The sequence below is a fragment of the Lynx canadensis genome, chromosome D1 (assembly GCF_007474595.2).
Source record: "Lynx canadensis isolate LIC74 chromosome D1, mLynCan4.pri.v2, whole genome shotgun sequence".
NCBI lineage: Eukaryota > Metazoa > Chordata > Mammalia > Carnivora > Felidae > Lynx > Lynx canadensis.
The window spans coordinates 84,081,299-84,101,461 of NC_044312.2; positions in this window are offsets into that span (position 1 = coordinate 84,081,299).

Consider the following 20,163-nt stretch of genomic DNA (forward strand, 5'->3'; position numbering starts at 1 on the left):
ACCCCAAGGAAGTAGCATTTGAGGTAGAAGATGAAGGGTGAAAGAGTTAACTTGGAAAAGCTGAAAAGTAAATGGAAATTCTGGGAAGAAGGAAAGGAATCTACAAAGGTCCTATGTCTGGGGGGAAAAAAATGGCTTTTCCTAGTATATGAAAGGCCAGAATGGTTGCAGCACAGAGAATGAAGGAAATAGGTCTCTAAGATGAGGTTGGAGACATGAGCAGGTTCAAGACCACGGCTCTGGAGGGCCATATTAAGGCTTTTTACTTATTTTATATTGTTTTGTTTTATGTTATTGTCTTTTTCTTATGGGCTAGATGGATTAAATCAAGGGGTGAAAAAATCATCTTTATGCTTTGAAAAATTTACAAATAACCCAGTGAAGAAATGGGCAGAAAACATGAATAGACACTTCTCTAAAGAAGACATCCAGATGGCCCACAGGCACATGAAAAGATGTTCAGCGTCGCTCCTTATCAGGGAAATACAAATCAAAACCACACTCAGGTATCACCTCACGCCAGTCAGAGTGGCCAAAATGAACAAATCAGGAGACTATAGATGCTGGAGAGGATGTGGAGAAACGGGAACCCTCTTGCACTGTTGGTGGGAATGCAAATTGGTGCAGCCGCTCTGGAAAGCAGTGTGGAGGTTCCTCAGAAAATTAAAAATAGACCTACCCTATGACCCAGCAATAGCACTGCTAGGAATTTACCCAAGGGATACAGGAGTACTGATGCATAGGGGCACTTGTACCCCAATGTTCATAGCAGCACTCTCAACAATAGCCAAATTATGGAAAGAGCCTAAATGTCCATCAACTGATGAATGGATAAAGAAATTGTGGTTTATATACACAATGGAATACTACGTGGCAATGAGAAAAAATGAAATATGGCCTTTTGTAGCAACGTGGATGGAACTGGAGAGTGTGATGCTAAGTGAAATAAGCCATACAGAGAAAGACAGATACCATATGGTTTCACTCTTATGTGGATCCTGAGAAACTTAACAGGAACCCATGGGGGAGGGGAAGGAAAAAAAAAAAAAAAAAAAAAAAAAGGACGTTAGAGTGGGAGAGAGCCAAAGCATAAGAGACTGTTAAAAACTGAGAACAAACTGAGGGTTGATGGGGGGTGGGAGGGAGGGGAGGGTGGGTGATGGGTATTGAGTAGGGCACCTTTTGGGATGAGCACTAGGTGTTGAATGGAAACCAATTTGTCAATAAATTTCATATATAAAAAAAAAAAAACTGAGAACAAACTGAAGGTTGATGGGGGGTGGGAGGGAGGGGAGGGTGGATGATGGGTATTGAGGAGGGCACCTTTTGGGATGAGCACTGGGTGTTGTATGGAAACCAATTTGTCAATAAATTTCATATAAAAAAAATAAACAGTAAATGTACAAGTAAAAAATAAATAAATAAATGTTTGGTAGAATTCTCCTGGAAAAAATAAATAAATTAATTAATTAATTAATTAATGGTCATTTAAAAAAAAAAAAAAGAAAAATTTACTCTTAAGTAGGGTAAGAATAACAAAGAGAATCAGGTAAAAGACCAATACTGTCATGGTGGTGACAAAGAACTAAAAGTCAATTGGGGCCAAGGACCCAGAGACAGTCTTCTTTTGAATCACTTCTTTTGCCTCAATAGGTGGCATAATGATGGTGGAAAGGGTGGGGTGCATTTCCCAGCCAGAAGCTTGAAGGCCAACTCACCATGGTCTCTGATTTCTGTTTACCAAGTTAGTATATTTGGAATCAAGGGACAAGAAATTTTGGAAAAACAATTTTTTCAGGAAGTTTTAGTGTTTTTTTTTTTATTTTTATTTATTTTTGGAACAGAGCATGAGCAGGGAAGGGGCAGAGAGAGAGAGTGAGGCATAGAATCCTTAGCAGGCTCCAGGCTCTGAGCTGTCAGCACAGAGCCAGTCGTGGGGCTTGAACTCACAAACTGTAAGATCATGACCTGGGATGAAGTCAGATGTTTAACCAAGTGAGCCACCCAGGCAACCTAAGTTTTAGTGTTTTAAGATTTTTCTTTTTTTGAGAGAGAGAGAGAGAGAGACAGAGAGAGGGAGAGAGGGAGAGATGGAGAGAATGTGTGTAAGCAGGGGAGGGGCAGAGGAAGAGGGAGAGAGAGAATCTTAAGCAGTCTCCAGGCTGGGTGTGAAGTCAGGACCTGGGGGCTCAATCTCACAACCCTGAGATCAGGACCTGAGTCAAAGTCAAGAGTTGGGCTCTTAAATGACTGAGCCACCCAGGGGCCTCTAGTGCTTTTTTAAGGCAGAAATTTTCTCTACTTCATAAACTCAACTATCAGGAATTTAGTACTGAGTTAACTTATGATAAAAGATGCCTTCTAGAGTTTTTGTAATGATTATGTTGATTTATTTTTGAGAGGAGGGGAGGGTCAGAGAGAGAGGGCGACACAGAATCTGAAGCAGGCTCCAGGCTCTGAGTTGTCAGCACAGATGTGGGACTGGAACTCATGAATTGTGAGATCATGACCTGAGCCGAAGTTGGGACGCTTAACTGACTGATCCACCCAGGCGCCTCTAGATTTTTGTTTGTAGGAAACAAAGTTACCTGTTGAGGGGTCTTTGCCAATCAGCTCAAGGAGAATTTTAAAAGGCAGTGGAGGGAATGGTTGAAAAGACTCCAAGAACTACATATGGGATTTGATAAAAGCAAATACAAACAGTGCTTATAGGAACTGGAAATATTTAAGATAGCTACACTATCTTTCTGAGGCTATATTTTCTCTATCTGGTATTTTCTTCATACATGTTCCATTCTTCTCTGTAGACTGACTGACTTCCTCTGCTTATTCATACCTCAGCTCACCCACAACTTCAAATTATTTATGGCTTTGCTTTGCCTGTGAAGCTCCTAGTCTGACACAGAGTGACTTTCCAATCCTAGAGCCATTTTCCTCTGAACTTAGGCTTTTTGTGTCTGGGTTCAAGTTATCTTTTTGGCATCTAAATGGGTAATTTCAGTTTGTGGTTGCTTTTCTCTTAGTTTAAATATCTACCCCAGAAACAATTTATTATCACACTAGGAGAGTTTGATAAACATGACTGCCTACTTTAGAGTCTGTCACCAAATCAGATCAATTTAGAAGAGGTAGCAGAACCTAAAATAAATTGAGTTCATATTATAGATTAAAAATGAAAGAATAACAGCTACAATGATTTTAAAAACTCAGAGAAAGCCAACAACTTGAGTTTCTATACTCACACCTCTAGGAAGGTTATAAAAGGGCAACTCAGATAACAATAATGCCTAGCAACTTATCTGTAAGTCTCCCCTGATCAAACGAGACTTGAGCACTGGAGATCTTTTATCTGTTTTTGCAGGATTACATTCCCTAATAATCCAACCACCTAAGTTATGAAATGCTGTAATCAAGCTTAAGGACGGAATGTTACTTCACACTTTCAGTACACACATATAATTTGCCTGAAGCTGGGTTTTGCAGTTTGCAATGTGGAGAAGCCAAGTGCTCTCCTGGTCTGAAACTCTTTTTTTTTTTTTTTTTTTCTCTTAGAGACACCATCACTGGACTACTCTTGGAAGATGGAGGAGAGAATGAGACATCACTTTTGGTTGAGTGGGAGTCGATAGTGGAGGAAGAAGGCTGGGGCTGGCTCACCAAGTACACTCCAATTTTCAAATTTCTGGACTTTTATGGGCTGCCAGATAGACACTCTGGAGCCATCTAGTGGTGTAACATCATTGATCTAAAATGTTCAGAAGAGACGGGTTTAGCCTTGAAAAAAGTCCATATGCAGACAATGTCTCAGAATAATCTCACATGGAGGTAGCATCATTTTAGGAAGGCAACTCTAGCTGTGGGTGTCCTGGTCCTAGGAAAGCAATGGATATCCTAACTCTGACTCATTCCCTCTGACTACAGCTTCCTCTAGCACTGTTCCAAGCTGTATATCATTTAGTGACCTAGGTGGAGTGGAATTTAGAAACACCAGTTATTTTTTTAGCAAGTCCATCAAATACAAGACTGAATGTATCCAGTGGAAATGAGGTTTTGCTGGTGACTTTATTATTGACCCCTACATATATTCTACCTGTTTTCAGATGAACACATTTGGGCTGAGGTTGAGTTGTCAAGGGGCGGTATTCAATAGCTTTAAATTGTAAGGGTATTGCTCTGTTTTGATGGATATTTATGGAACTTGAGGAATAGAAGGACTAGTGCCATTTCCTGTTCCTGAAGCTGAAAAACAATCCTCTCTATGAAGATTTGGACTATATGGGACAGATTTGCAATACTTGGAAAAGGTTTTTCTTGGAAACTGCAATGATAACTTCTTTCTATTCATTTAACCTCATTTCTTTTATTGGTAATCTAAATTAGGCTCTATGGCAATTGTTTTCAAAATTGAGCATGTGTTCATCACATCAACTGAAGGTTTGTTAAAATATATATTTCTAGACCCTACTCTCAGAGTTTCTGCTTCAGAAAGGTCTGGGTTTGGGGTCCAAGAATTTACATTTATAACAAGTTTCCAAGAGATGTCAATATTACTGACTGAGGAACTGTACTTTATGAACTACTGATGTGAAGAATCAAGACAGAAAGGTTCAGCCTTTATTGTTTCACTCACTTAAGGACAAGACCCACATGTTCTGTTAGAGTTCCCCCAATGAACAGCAGGTTTTTATTCTTGGTAATTCTTCTGTTTTTAAAAATAGACCTGATTCTTCAAATGAGATCATTTTCAGAATCCCAATATATTAAACAGAGAGAAATAAAGCCACTCTGATTATAATGAAGGTTGCAAGGGGTGCCTGAGTGGCTCAGATGGTTAAGCATCTGACCTTTGATTTCAGCTCAGGTCATGATCTCAGGGTCATGAGATCAAGTCCCATGTTGGGCTCCACACTCAGCATGGAGTCTGCTTAAGATTCATTCTCTCCCTGGCTCTCTGCCCCTCCCCCACTTGTGTATGCATGGACTTTCTATAAAAATAAATAAATAAATAAATAAGTAAGTAAATAAATAAATAAATATTTCTTAAAAAATGAAGTTTGAGGAACAGCAGTGGCACACCTCTTATTCCTCACTCCCACAAATATCCATAGCAAATATAGAATCACCTCTGCAGAACCCTTAAGCTATCACAGAGCAGTTGGAAAACAGCAGTCAATAGAACTGGTGTCTGCCTAACAGTCACCAGTTACACAACTTATCACACGGTTCTGTTTATGATCCAGACCTCTCTCCAGTTGTTCAATCCCAGTCTCAAATACTATTTCCTACCAAGTGCCCCCTTTTTACCTCATCACTATTTTTCATTGGGTGGACCATGAGGAAGAACTTTGAATAGAAAAAAATGTGCATTTATCTTTTGAGGATAACACGTGATTACAAATTTTGTTTCACAGTACTAGTCAAAGAGATACTGGGAATGAATGGTATAAAACATCAACACTGTATGAGGAGTATCTTCTGCATGGCCTGGTTCTTGAGTACCAATATTTGGAAACACTTTTAAACAATATCTTTTAACTGAAGATTCCTCTCCTGTAGTATCCAAAATCAGGCTTATTATAAAGCAAAGAAAGAGACAGAGGTTAAGAATGGTCATCAACTGGGACACCTGGGTGGCTCAGTTGGTTAAGTGTCTAACTTTGGCTCAGGTCATGATCTCACAGTTCATGTGTTCAAGTCTCGCATCAGGCCCTATGCTGACAGCACAGAGCCTGGAGCCTGCTTTGGATTCTGTGTCTCTCTCTATCTCTTCCCCTCCCCTGCTTGCTGTCTGCCTATCTTGAAAATAAAAAAAAAAAAAAAAGTAAAAAAAAAAAAAAAAGAATGGTCATCAACTTGCAGGTTTTCTAAGCCTCAGCCTTTATTCAGCTACCTATGGAAATGTGTAACCATGTGAATATTTATCTAATGTAGATATTTCTCTTTTTTCCCCCTCCAAATGAGTTCTTGAATCTAAACTATTATTTAAAAGCAGAAAGGTGGAAGGTTCTGTATCTCTGAGCACTGGGCTTGCTTTGGGATATAAATCTAGAATAAATTTGCTTTGGGCTGCAGAGAATTGTATTATTTCCTGTGAGATAGGAACCAAAGAGGAATAGTCTCATGAATTAACTGTTAAAGATATAACCTACTTTGATAATCAAGGGCAAACAGATCAATCATATTAAAGGCAGGGATTACTTTGTTACAGTATTGTAAAGGAGAGTTTCAGAATAAGAGAAACTCACTGAGATGTACTAGTTCACTTTTGGCTTGTTGTTTTCTTATTCCCATAGACTAAATTATGAATTTCATTGAGCATGATTCAGATAGTCAATATTCTTTCTCCAGAAATTTCCATTACAGCCCCTATACCCATTCTCACTGATCATTTCCTTAATCTGAACTATTGGAAGACCCTAATCTGAAATCACTTACTATTTCATTACATCTAATACACACTTTATTGGATCCCCTTGATGGGGAATCCAAGCCTCTCTTGAAGAGGCCAAAGGCAAAATTAGCTAATGCAAAGTGGATTAAGAAGTTATAACAAGTGGGATGACCCAGAGGTAAAAACTAACTATTCTTACAAAAATGAGTCCTTCATCTATCACTAAGGATCAACATTAGAGAATCAAAATTTATGTTTTAATTCAAGAGGAGAAAAAAGGGTTAACAATGGGAGATAAATGTTTAAAAACCAATTTCTAAACAAATCTAGGGATGTGGAACTAAAATAAGAATAATGTGAGTGTATCCAAAACATAGGAAAATATATTTTGTCATATTATACAAAACAGACACAATAAATGTTTGGTGATTCTATTTCATAGGTTTGTTTTGCAAGGCATATGTATTAAAGTATATATTCAGAATACGCATATAATATGCCATTATAATTCCCCAAATGTTTTGTCTACTCTTTTGCATTCCTTAGATTAGACACACCTCAGATGTCTGAAGAGCAGTCTAACGACAACAACAAGATCATCCAAATTGAGTTTCCAAGGGAACTATAATGGAATATACATGGAAAAAACATGATAGAATCTTATCATTTTCTCCTCCAACCCTTTGGAAGTTGTTGTCAATTACCACATTACCAAAGTTGCCTACTTATTTAGTCTCAAATTAGTTCACTCTGGATATGGAACACAGAAAACCTCAGTGCAAACTCTTCAAAGAAATTCTTCAAAAGGCATTCATCAGGGACTCTTTACATAGATTGCTTAGGGACCCTATCCGTGGCAGGGTATGTGAGGTGTGACATCAAAATATGAAGGTAAATTGTCCAGCTTCATATCACAAGGTGATATTGGAATTATAAAACCTCACCCAAGATTTACTGCACTTGTTCTAGCCACTCTTTCTCATAATCAGAACCTACATGTAACTCTGTCTGTATTCACTACTTTTATACTTAGGAAGGAAAAAGAAAAAAAAATATTTCTCCCTTAGATGCAACTGCTCAGTTTCTTATGGAAAAAAAAAATAAAGTATCTTATAATACACTGAGGAAATTTGGATAGTGGTCCAAATAAATCCTCCAAACTGACAGACCTATGATTTTTCAAGGGTTGTTACAAAGACTATGCCCTTAAGCCAAACAAGCATCATCTTTGGGGAGATTTTATTTGTGTGATCAATTCATATCTGGACAGGTCTTCTGCTGGTTGGCATAGCAACTAACTGAAGTTCATTGAACTTTTAGATGTGTGTGCTAACAGTCTAAAGCTGATTTTTCCCCCCATTGGGACCAGAAAAGGCTTTCTTTGTTAAACCTCTCCAATTGCATTCAAAAATACATCACTTTCCTCAAGCCTACAAATACACACATTTGAGATTTAAAAAGTAATATTAGGAAAATTGCTTCTATCATATAATACCATAATAATTTTATTCTATTTTCTGAGAGAAAGGCTAATGTTAAAGTTAAACATTATCCTGTTTTCTATTCATTTCTACGTCTTTCCATGCTAATCTTAGGAGATTCTTTCCAAGAATTTTTTGGGGTAACATTTTGTTGAAGAAATCTGGGCAGTGATTTTTCAGAGTGGTGGTATTTACTCTGGCCTTGATAAAGTTTTCAATTTGAAAATGTTACATCTCTACTTTGTAGTTAGATAAGGATCTCCATAATTTATTTTCATGCTGTTTGTTAAGCAATGAGTTAATCAATGCATATTTAGAGGGGACAGCCTGTCATGAACCTATAGTAAGCACTGTGGAAGACGATGAAGAAGAATAGATGTCATTGTTTTTAAATAATTTATAGTATCAAGCTACCTGGGTGGCTCAGTGGGTTAAGTGCGCAACTCTAGATTTTGGCTCAGGTCATGATCTCCTGGTTCGTGAGACTGAGCCCTGTTTTGGGCTCCATGCTGAATATGGAGCCTGCTTAGGATTCTGTCTCTCCCTCTGTCCCTCTCCCCTGAGCGCGCGCGCTCTCTCTCTCTCAAAAATACAATAATAATAATAAAAACAAACACCTTTTAAATAATTTAAAATACATTTTTCTTTAAAAAAAGGACTAATGGAAAGGGAATATTAGCAAAGATGTTTCTACTACAGGAAACAGTACAAAATATACTTTAAAAGGACAAATTTCTAGTTATATCACCTTCTTGTGGGTTAATTCCCAATTGTGAAAGCATTATTACTGTGGGAGTTGAAGAATTTTCAAGTGTAGGCTGGTAGAAGATGTAAAATCTGACCTATGTGTACCTTAGAAGATCATCTTACTATTTAAAGATATAAGAAGAAAAGATAGCTTTTAAAAATTACTTCCTTGTAAAGAATAGAATGATAATTATTTGTTCCAAGGATATCCTCGGTCCTTATTTAAAGTCTACAAGAGTATTCAATTTTCCTAATTTCAAAAATATTTTATTTGTCTCACTTCTTTTTTTCTGAATTATAGGAAAAACATCTCAAACATGATTTTGTAGTCATTTCTAGATACTGGATCTGTTGGAGGCCATGCTGCTCTGATGAAATAATTACCATCTGACTACTCACGAAGACTATTTTCTTCTAGCATGGACCTGAGCCAATCTACTGCCGATGAGGCTATTACACTTCAATGACTTTATTGATTAACAGCGATTAGGTCAAGTTGCTGACGATGTGCAACTGACCACTGCTATTTATATATACAACTACTCAGTATCCCCAAACTAAGGCTTGGTTGCCTGTGGTTTTGTGGGCAGCTAGACTCTGGCCTCCTGTGTCTGAGGGTCTTTGATAATGAAGCTGGTGTATTACATGCATCTTCATTTATAAATGTCCTTTTTGAACTGAAGGGGCTTCCTTTGTTTGATACAGAAAAAAAAAGGGGGGGGAGTGAGAAATGTTTAAAGCAGGGGTTGCAGAAGGCTGTGGGCATATGGAGAAAAGGAGAGTTGAGTGCCAATTCTGAACAAAACCCTGCTATGGGATATTGAAGGGATATGTGTGTGGTGAGGTTTAACATTAACCTATACTGCCATCCTGTGGAGAAAGGGAGAATTTTTTATCCTAGTGACCTAGCTGAAAACACTGTGGGGAATTTAAAGTGATAAATAGGAGGCCAAAGCCTGGCTTCAAACAACACACGTTTAATTAAAAATATCTCGAGTCCACCTTCCCGCTCCAAATGACAGACTTTGGGGCATTTTCTAGAGTATTAAACAAAGCAATCCTCTGAGACTACTAATAGTCTCCAAGGGCCCGAGGCCAAACCTCTTCCACAATAGAAAGGTTGAGGCTCTGAACTTAGGGTCCTTCATCCAATCTGACAAACCAAGTAAAAACAATGAAAAGTTCACAAACAAAAGGTTCTAAAGGTTAGATTAAAGAAGAAAAGGGAAGAGACACAATATCAGTAACAAATAAGTATGAGTGGAAGGGAAATGATAGAAGAAAACATTAGATTTGAAACCAAATGACTCTGCATTTAAGCCCTGACAATCATTTACAGAGGGTTCTTAAAGGAATCATCCCTGTTCTTGTCAAAGAAAATATGTACAAGGTGGAGTTAAAGGGGAAAAGAAGACATTATTTAATAGTCTAGCTTTGTGTTGTGAACTCATTTCTAACACGGTTTTCTCATTCCTGATTTGTTTCAAGCATCTGTCAGCTGTTTTCACAAAAATGTGACCTAACGACTCACCCCCAAATCCAGTGTCTTACAAAAATGAGCATTTACTTCTTGAAAGAAGGAATGGAAATGTGCTATAGGTTTCATGCTGCTTTTGCACAAGGCTGGGATGTAAGTGATCTAGGCTGGATCAGACTTGATTCAAATCCAGCTTGGAAGAGTTTGTTCCAGGTCTGCTCCATGCACTTCTCTTTATTCTGGGACCAGTGAGCTATTACAGTGTGTGTTTCTCACGGTAATGGCACCAGTGCAAGAATGCCAGCCTTTGATCATGACACATCTACTGAAAAACAGCTGGCTAACCAAGTCACGTGGGCAAACCCAAAGGCAAGAGGTGGAAAAGTATGCTTCCCAGAAGGGCAAAAGGGTGAATATATAATATTACTACTGAGAAGTAGAGAATTAAGACCAATAGCTCAATCTACCACGATTTATCATCACTGTTTGTATGTATTGTAGCTTTCCCCATACTTTGGTGCCCCAAATCTTCAGATCTTCAGTGGTGACTAATTATAGGAGTAGAGAAAGTGAGCATAAAGCAGAATCTCAGGAGAAAGGTAGGCGTATTCCCACCACATATTCCCTACCACATATTTGAAGGAAAACATGACCCAAACAAAGTCGTGCATCTGTTTGAAAAAAAAAAAAATCATTATGCAAGTGTCTTATATTTTTCAATTTCCCTAAATTGATTCCTTAAATCCCTTATTGAGGAATATTTCCTATGATAAATTAAATGAAATAGAGATGTCAGGCTGAAGTAAGGAATTTGAAAGAGTCTGCCAGGCACAGAGGAAATAACAACTATCAAAAGGTAAGCAAGATGGGGCGCCTGGGTGACTCATTCAGTTGAGTGTCCGACTCTTAATTTTAGGTCAGGTCATGATCACAGCATCCTGGGACTGAGCCCCACATCAGTCTTTGTGCTGAGTGTGGAGCCTGCCTGAGATTCTCTCTCTTTCCCTCTGACCCTCTCCCCCACTCATGCTCTCTCTCTAAAAAAAAAAAAAAAAAAAAAAAAAAAAAAAAAAAAATTAAACTCTTTAAAAATAAAAAAATCAAAAAACTCAAAAGGTGAGCAAGAGATGGATAAGAATGAGTACTCCCCCCCTTCTTTAACTCCTCACCTCCTACTCATACCCAAACTAACAAACCTGCGTCATTTGAGCTGAAAGAAGAATTCATCTCTGAATATAGATCTGAGTTAAAATCATTCTGCAATGGTCCTACTGTGGCTTTTGAGAACAATGCCATCTCTTAAAATAACTGTTTTCAATCGTGACCTTCAGCATGTCTGAAAGTTTGTGATGATGAATAGTGAATGGTGAATGGCACGCTACAGAATGCAGCCCCTTAATTGCTCACAGAGAAGTCACATAGGATTTTCAATCCTTCTGTTTATGCCAATGCTTGGAAAAGATCACTGAGTTTGGATCTATGTAGAGCTACCAGACTGAATCAGAGATGAAAATTTCCATTTGAGCCAGCTACTCAGCCTTTCATGAAACAATTTGGAGAGGCGGAGGCAGGAAACACAGTGCATAATGATGGTGCGCAGACTTTGGCATCAGTCATGCGTGCGCTTAAATTCTCATGTTACCATTTAATAGCTGCGTGGCCTTGAGCAAGTTTGTAATCCTTTGCAGTTCAGTAACTATATCTGCAAATTAGGAATCATCATCACTACCAGGGGTTGTTGTGAGGATTTAGCATGCTAATATATGTAAAATATGGCACAGGTAAGTACACAAAAGAAGACAGCTGTTGTTGTAGCTATTATACTGCATTAGGGAATTTATTTTCAGCAAAGAATAAGGTAAGAAACCAGTCTGCTTTTGCAAGGACAAACTTGAGCCATGGATGGAGCAGGGTGGAGGCTGTGGAATTGGTGAAGGAGTCCGATAAGATGGGTAGGTAAGGGAGGTGGGTCTGTAGGGAATCTATCTGCATAAAATGGAGACCAGAAACAGTAAAACAATAACAAAAACTACTCCTTCTCTGAGTCTGAGCATTGCAAGTTGGCTCATGCAGCATCAGATTCATGTTAACGATCCTGAATTTAGTGACTATAGTGGAAAGTATGTTTTTCAGCCACAGGAATAAAAGAAGAAAGGGTGTGATAGTTAATTTTACGTGACAACCTGTCTGCCCCATGGGATGCTTGGATACTTGATTAAATATTATTCTGGGTGTGTTTTTGAGGATGTTTCTGGGTGAGATTAACATCTGAATCAGTAAAGCAGATAGCCCTCCCCAACGTGGGTGGGCCTCATCCAATCTGCTGAAAGCCTGAGGAGAAGAAAAAAGGCTAAGTGGGCATTCAACTCTCTTTACCTCCATGTCTTTGAGCTGCTACATTGGTTTTCTCCTGCCTTTGGACCCAGACTGAAACTTCCACCATCAGTGTTCTGGTTCTCAGGCCTTTGAACCTGGACTGGAACTATATCATCAGTTCTTCTGGGTCTCCAGCTTGCTGAAGATCTTAGGACTTCTCAGCCTCTACAACCGCAAGAGCCAATTCTTCATAATAAATATATTTATGATACATATGTCACATGTGTGGTTCTGTTTCTCTCGAGAACCTAGACTAATACAGAGAATGCCATGCTTCTAGACCAACCTGAAAACAGTACCAAAATTATCTGGACTCAAGATGTGAGGCAAATATACTGGGAATACACCTCCAATATCTGTGTTATAGGGAAATCAGGTAATCATCAACATCACAGATAGCTCTGAAGAAGAAAAGCGGGCAGTTGCCAGGAAGTACAGCTAGAAAAAGCTTTGGGGGGCATTATTAGAAAACTAGAAAATAAGGACCTTTCCCTCCAAGTAGAGTGAGTATGGCAATGGGGAAATTATAGGAGCACTGGGGAGATTCTGGGAGACAACAGAGAGACTGCTGACAGCAAATCGCAGGAGTCCCACCTGAATGGGGAATGGAAGTGAGGGGAAGAATCCCCATTTGGGGAAGGAATAGGAACAATATAACCAGGATTTTTAAATTTTGTCAGAACATATTTGGAGCTGAGGATTACAAGTAGGCCTAGATTTAGACACAGGGCACAACATGATGTCTTCTTGGCAGTAACTAGGTAGAAGCCTGGTCACTAGGACTAGAACATAAGACACAGAAGGGCTGGAAGCTGATATGACTAGATGACAGGCACCTGAGATTCCAATTAGAGTCCTCTGAAAAGATCCAGACAGAGGACAACCCTGATCCAGGCTGGGCACTGCCTGGGAGACAAGAGACCCTAACAAGACTTTTGTAATGACCAGACTGCCAGCTGGGCTTTTGAGCAATAAATCTCCCCAACATCTCCTTTTCCACACTTGTCTTCATCCTTCTCCAGGTCTTTCTATTCATGAAGCTTACCTTGGTGAAACCCCATAAGGTAGTATAGATTTATAGACCAAATCCTGAAGTTCTGGCTCAACTCACTCTACTCATGATATAATCTCAAATTGCTCTTTAATCTCTGAGTCATGACATTGTTACTGACTTTCTCATTTTTAACCTGGCTACCCCTCAAACTTTAAACTTGATGTTCAATACTGTTTTATGAGAACCATTCTTGAATCCCTTCCTTGAATGTGTTGAAGTAGAATAATAAGTACACAGGGGTCTAATTATTGAAATAGACTTAGAAATTAACTTTCCCCATCTCTGTCAGAATTCTTGAAGGCAAGATGGATTTATTGATCAGGTGCATGCATAAAGGCTTTCCTTTACCTTGCCCTTGGTTTAGAATATGTCTGCTAAACGATCACTTCACCACGCTCTGGACAGAACCATGTCAATCTTTATCAAAGGAAGAATAAGACAGTAAGTTTCCTAGGTACGAAATACACAATTCAATTTTTTTAAGAATTAGCATGGGATGCCAAGCAGCCTGACAGGGAATCTTTGGAAAATTAAAGCATGAGATGAGAACTTTTAGACAAAGGGTAATTGTTACCACAATAGACTGTCTCTCCTGATACTCTTTCATCCATAGATACGTGCAATCATTCTGCATGTTGAAGTGTATTTGAAATTGGAAGATGAGAAGTTCCTAACGTTGAAGAGGTTTAAAGTTCATTACAAATACCTCTCTTTTGGAATTAGATTTGAATTGGAAAACTTTTCAAAGTCTAGTGTTATAGGGGCAATAAAATATTTTAAAAGTTAGCAAGCCAAATGGCTTCTCTTTCTTCCAAATTAATTTTTCTCCAATAGCAAACTAGGCAGAAATTCTTTACCATGACTGAATTTCAGAAGGTTGGAGGTTATCAAAGCAGTTTGTAGACTTTTTCTAGACATTTCCCTTCCCCCTGTTCTCACACCTATTCTCCAACCACTTAAGATGAATCAGTTTGAATGAAAGCAACAAATACATGTGAGCAGATTCTATGGCTTGAAGGCTGTCCACTATCTGGTAATGCCTAGGGAGCCTTTCCCATTAGGGGAGTGTTTGGACTATGACTTCAAAAAACAAAGACATCATGGAAGCAGAAATACGCTATGATGTTGTGATTTATAAGAAGGTATATATTTGCCACTTCTGGTGCAGAGCTCATAAAACCCTTGGACTTTCCTAAGTGATGAGACAAAGGTGTCTTTTGTTATTTTAATGAGGTGACTTTGGACAGCACCTAAGGATGGGGCTGGTTGCCAGGAGAACCAACCTGTAATTAGAGGGTTGGAACTTCAGTCCTATCTCCTTGATCTCTGGAGAGGGGAGAGGGCTGAAGATTGAGTTCAGTCTCCAGTGGCCAATGATGTAATTAATACCTTTGTAATGAAGTCTCTATAAAAACCCAAAACAAAGGGCACCTGGGTAGCTCAGTCGGTTAAGCGTCTGATGCTTGATTTTGGCTCAGGTCATGATCTCACAGTTCATGAGATCGAGACTTGCACTGGGCTCATTAACAGTGTGGAGCCTGCTTGGGATTCTCTCTCTCTCTCTCTCTCTCTCTCTCTGCCCCTCCCCTACTTGCTTTCTCTCTCTCTCTCTCTCAGAAATAAACATTAAGAAAAAGAGAACTGTGTTCAGAAATCTTTGGGGTTGAAGAATACATGGAGATTTGGGGAGAGGACACACCTGGGAAGAGCATGGGAGCTCTGTGCCCCTCTCCATCCCTTGCCCTATGCATCTCTTCTATCTGGCTGTTCCTAAGTTAGATCAGTTTATAATAAACTGGCGATCCCATAAGCAAAATGTTTCTCTGACTTTTGTGAGCCACTATAGCAAAATAATCAAACCCAAGAAGAGGATCCCTGGAAACTTCAGTCTATATAGCCACTTAGACAGAAGCACAGGTGGATTTACGACTGGTGTCTGAAATATGTGTGGCGTAAGGAGGGGCAGTTTTGTGGGACTGAGCCCTTAAGCTGTGGAATCTGATGCTATCTTCAGGTAGATAGTCACAGAAGTCAGTTGAATTGTAAGATATCCAGCCAGTGTCTGAGAAATGTGTGTTGATGTGCGGACCTTCATACACATATTGTAATTGGGTGCCGAATTATAAGTTTTAAAGGCCTTTCAAGTGTGGCCTGACTTTACCATCCCATAGTATCAGATACCCTGTCCTCCCCTCTGAGCTAGGCACCAGAAAGCCTGTTATTAAATATCCTCTTTTTTGGATACAGCCACCTTGTTCTGAGACCAAATGTGCTGTGTAAGAATTTATAAAAGATGTTGAGAGCAAAACATTCTTAAGTGAGTTACTGCAAGAAACATGTCCCATGCATTTAAATGCTGAGCTCAGATTATGCTTGCGTGTTTATAAAAATCCTTTATTATTTGAAGAAAATGCTCTAAAATGTAAACAGAAGCTGCCTTTGGGTTGCAGGATTACAGATGGCATATCCTTGGATTTTTTTCTTTTCTGGCTTTATTACTTTTTTTTTTATTAAGTGTGTGCTATTTTTGTAACCTTAGTACAAAATTAAAATCCTATCCATTTTTTGAGCACTTTAATATCTTCCTATTTGTGTGTGCATGTGTGTGTTAATGTGGCTGCATCTCTGCATTACTATATCACAACAGACTATTTTCCTGTATTATACTTTCCTCTTCTTTGTTCCTCGGAATTATTTTTAAGCTATAATCACTGCAAAAGAAAATCCCGAGGTGGTTTACTTTTCTCACATCCAACTACCACTTTAATTTATTCTAAATGAACTCAGTATATCAACAGTAAGGCATCATTACACAACAGAACATTCAAAAGACAATATACTTCCTTTTTTTAATGTTTATTTATTTATGAGACAGAGAGAGAGAGACACAGCATGAACGGGGGAGGGTCAGAGAGAGAGGGAGACACAGAATCTGAAGCAGGCTCCAGGCTCTGAGTTGTCAGCACAGAGCCCGATGCGGGGCTCGAACTCACTGACCGTGAGATCATGACCTGAGCCGAAGTCAGACGCTTAACCGACTGAGCCACCCAGGCGCCCCAACAATATACTTCTTAAGTAATATATTGCATATTATACCTGCTTCTCAAGAGACCCGCAACAAGGCAGGCATCTCCAGAAGATTCAGCTTTACTAAAGACCAAGCATATATAATGAATTATCTATGACCCCAAGATTGTTCACAAATCCCCAAGAGGTCAAGATCATGGGGTCCTGAGAATGTCAAGATGTTACTTGGAAGCATTTAGAACAAGGGAGTGATAGATTAATTGAAGATTACGTGACTTCCCATGAATTGGGATGTATGCTCCAGGTTTGAGTTAATCTGTAAAATGTCACTTAGAGGTGAATATGTTATCCTCATTTTGTGGATGAAAGCACTGAAGATCAAAGAGTAAAGTGGCTTTCTTGATCTCATATATTCATTAAATGGCAGATTTCAGATTTAAGATCATGTCCTCTGACCACAAACTTCTAATCCATGACTGTACAGAAAAAAGGCCAAGAGTATACAGAAGTGTAAGCTGTTCTATATGTACAGTTGTGGGGGGGAGGGGTAGGGAGAACACAGAATGAGAGCATACAAGGGGGTGGAGAAAGTGAATGCCCAAATCTTCACCTATCTCTAAACCATAATGACTCTAAAGAGTGCTTTTCTTCCCTCCCCCCTTGTATTGCCTACATTTAAGTCCAATCTCTTATCTAGGTTGGGCTATAAAACAAGTGTAGGCTAAAACACACACACACACACACACACACACACACACACACACACGAAGGAAGGAAGGAAGGAAGGAAGGAAGGAAGGAAGGAAGGAAGGAAGGAAGGAAGGAAAAGAAAAAAAAAGGCTCAAATAGTCATTAAATCTCAGAGAGTCTAAGATGACTTCTGAACTTTTAAAATTACCTTATTTTAAACAAATTGTCTTAGAAACTCTTGATTTTTTTTTTAGTAATGTGAGGAGGATATCGGTATTGGCAGGGCTAGTTATATAGACTGAGTAGGTAAGTCTTCAACTGCAAAATAATTTAAAGGGATACTTTGCTTCAAAATATCTGTAATCAGAGTATACCAGGATTTTAAATCAGACAAAGGGTTTGAAATCTAGCCTTGACCAGTAAAGGCTAGAACAAGCTACTTCACCTCTCTGGACCCAGGAATAAATGCCTAAGATATATGCTTACCCTAGGGTACACTGAGAGGTAATGAAATAACTGGGCTTGGAGCCCAGGTCGATTGATTCCTAGCCAACCATGTTAACCAAGAAATAACCCACAGTAGACCCCAAGTAATTGATTAATACTTTCTACTTTGACAACCTGCAGCTTAGAAGCTGTACTCTTTTTTCAGTCTTAATGATCACAAAAACTTTCTGCTACAAATGGTAAACTCTGAGAGCCCTGGAGTATTTCCTTCCAGACCCCAGCCTCCAACACCATTCCCTCACCAGCATAGAACACAGCCTAGAGAGAAAAGAGAAGTATCTTTGCTGTTTTAATAACCCACCAGGTGTCAAACACTATGATGTTTGCACATTAACTCACACGTTCATGCATGTTATCTCAAATCATCCTACCAAGTTATGTTATGATTATTGCTATTTTCAACTAAAAACTGGAGAAACTGAGGCCCAGAGAAGTGAAATAACTTTCCAAGTATCACACTACTAGAGAGTGACTAAAACAGGATTGAAGGTCCATGTTGTTTCTGTGTCTCATGCTTTCTTCCACAGAACACTAAGGAATAGGTTCGTTAGATTTGAGAAGTTTTGATTAACCTACATGGTGCCTAGCCTACCAGGAACATGTCCTTAGATCCAAGAAAAGAGGGAAATGGAGAAGCCCATTCTGCACAGCAGTCTGCACTGTTGTCTTTCTCTCTGTACTCTACATTGGGTGGTAAAGCAGGTTCCTTTTCTACTACATGGGAGGGACAGACAAAAGGTGTAGAAGTAGGAAAGTAGCAGCAGCTCTGCTATCTAGAGTCCATGTGCCCCACAGGGGCCTGGAGTGCCTCCTTGGTTACCCCCTTCTCCGTGTGAGTCCTGTTGGTTTCTCGCCTGGGGTTGACCAGGACTCCACAATGAGTGGGTTGAGGAATGCTGGCATGGCTTTCCATTTCTTGTCCTTTACAAGGAATGCAATTGGCTCTGGTTCAGCTGCCTCACAAATAAAAACCTTCCACAAAACAGCACTAGGAAGAAAAAGCAAGTCAAATCCTGCACAGGGCAAGGACAGCAGAAATCCTGTGTCTGTAACAAATAGGTTTATGATATTTCCTGAGGCCTTTAAAAAAAAAAAAAACACCTTGCTGAGCTGCCTCAGTGAACAAATAGTTGTCCGCTAGGTGGCAGCACACCTTACCTCTGGCTTCCTGCCTGCTGCTTTGGAGAGCTTGCCTTTCTCAAAAGGAAAAGGGAGAAAAGCAGGGCATAAGGTGGGCACAGGGTGAGGGTGGGGGGATGAAAGGAAAAGAATATTTCTTGAGTGTCTCCAGTGTTCCACATTGTGATATATATGCTTTAAAATACATTAGTTCATTTAATCCCCACAGCTTATTGAGGTAGATATCCTTGCCTTAAAGTTACTTATGATTAGTAGCAAATATTGAGGATTTAGTTTATGCCAACCACTTTACTATATATTCATTATCTTATTTAACTCCATTAATACCACTTACCCAAATGGGTATTATTACTAACCTTCTTTCACAGATGAGGGAACCAAGGTTTAAAAAGAGTAGACTTTTTTTTTTTTTAATTTTTTTTAACGTTTTTATTTATTTTTGGGACAGAGAGAGACAGAGCATGAACGGGGGAGGGGCAGAGAGAGAGGGAGACACAGAATCGGAACAGGCTCCAGGCTCTGAGCCATCAGCCCAGAGCCTGACGCGGGGCTCGAACTCACGGACCGCGAGATCATGACCTGGCTGAAGTCGGACGCCTAACCGACTGCGCCACCCAGGCGCCCCAAGAGTAGACTTTTAAAATCACATAATTACTAAGCCAGGACATTGACAACTGAACTCTGGGAGGATAATATCAGAGTGTATGAGTGACTGAACACACTCCTTGTGTAAGAAAGACTAAATAACTCCAGATGTAAAAAGTAACGGAGCTAAAACCTATGCTTCTAAATATTTTTTCCTAAGTATAAAATGAACACACACACACACACACACACACACACGCACACATGCACACATACACACACACATATATTTTATACAGAAATTTTACATATAGGAAACAGATAAAAAGAATGTAATTATCATCTGCAATCACATGATCCAGAGATAACTCTTATTACTTCTTCCCTTCTATTCCTCTCTGCAGGTATATGTATTTATCATAGTGAATATCATACAGCATATATAGTGTTCGAATAACATTTATTTCACTTAATATTTAAAAATTTTCCCAGACCATTAAAGTATGTTGAAAGTAAAATATTCCTTGGAATGCATGGCATAACTTAATTAATTATACACATATTTCAGAATCTGAATTGGTTCCAAGTTTTCACTACTCTAACTTTTGTTGTAATGCATAGCCTTAGCTATAAATCTGAATACCCATCTCTAATTTGTTCTGCAGACAAGTTTCCTATAAACAGAACTG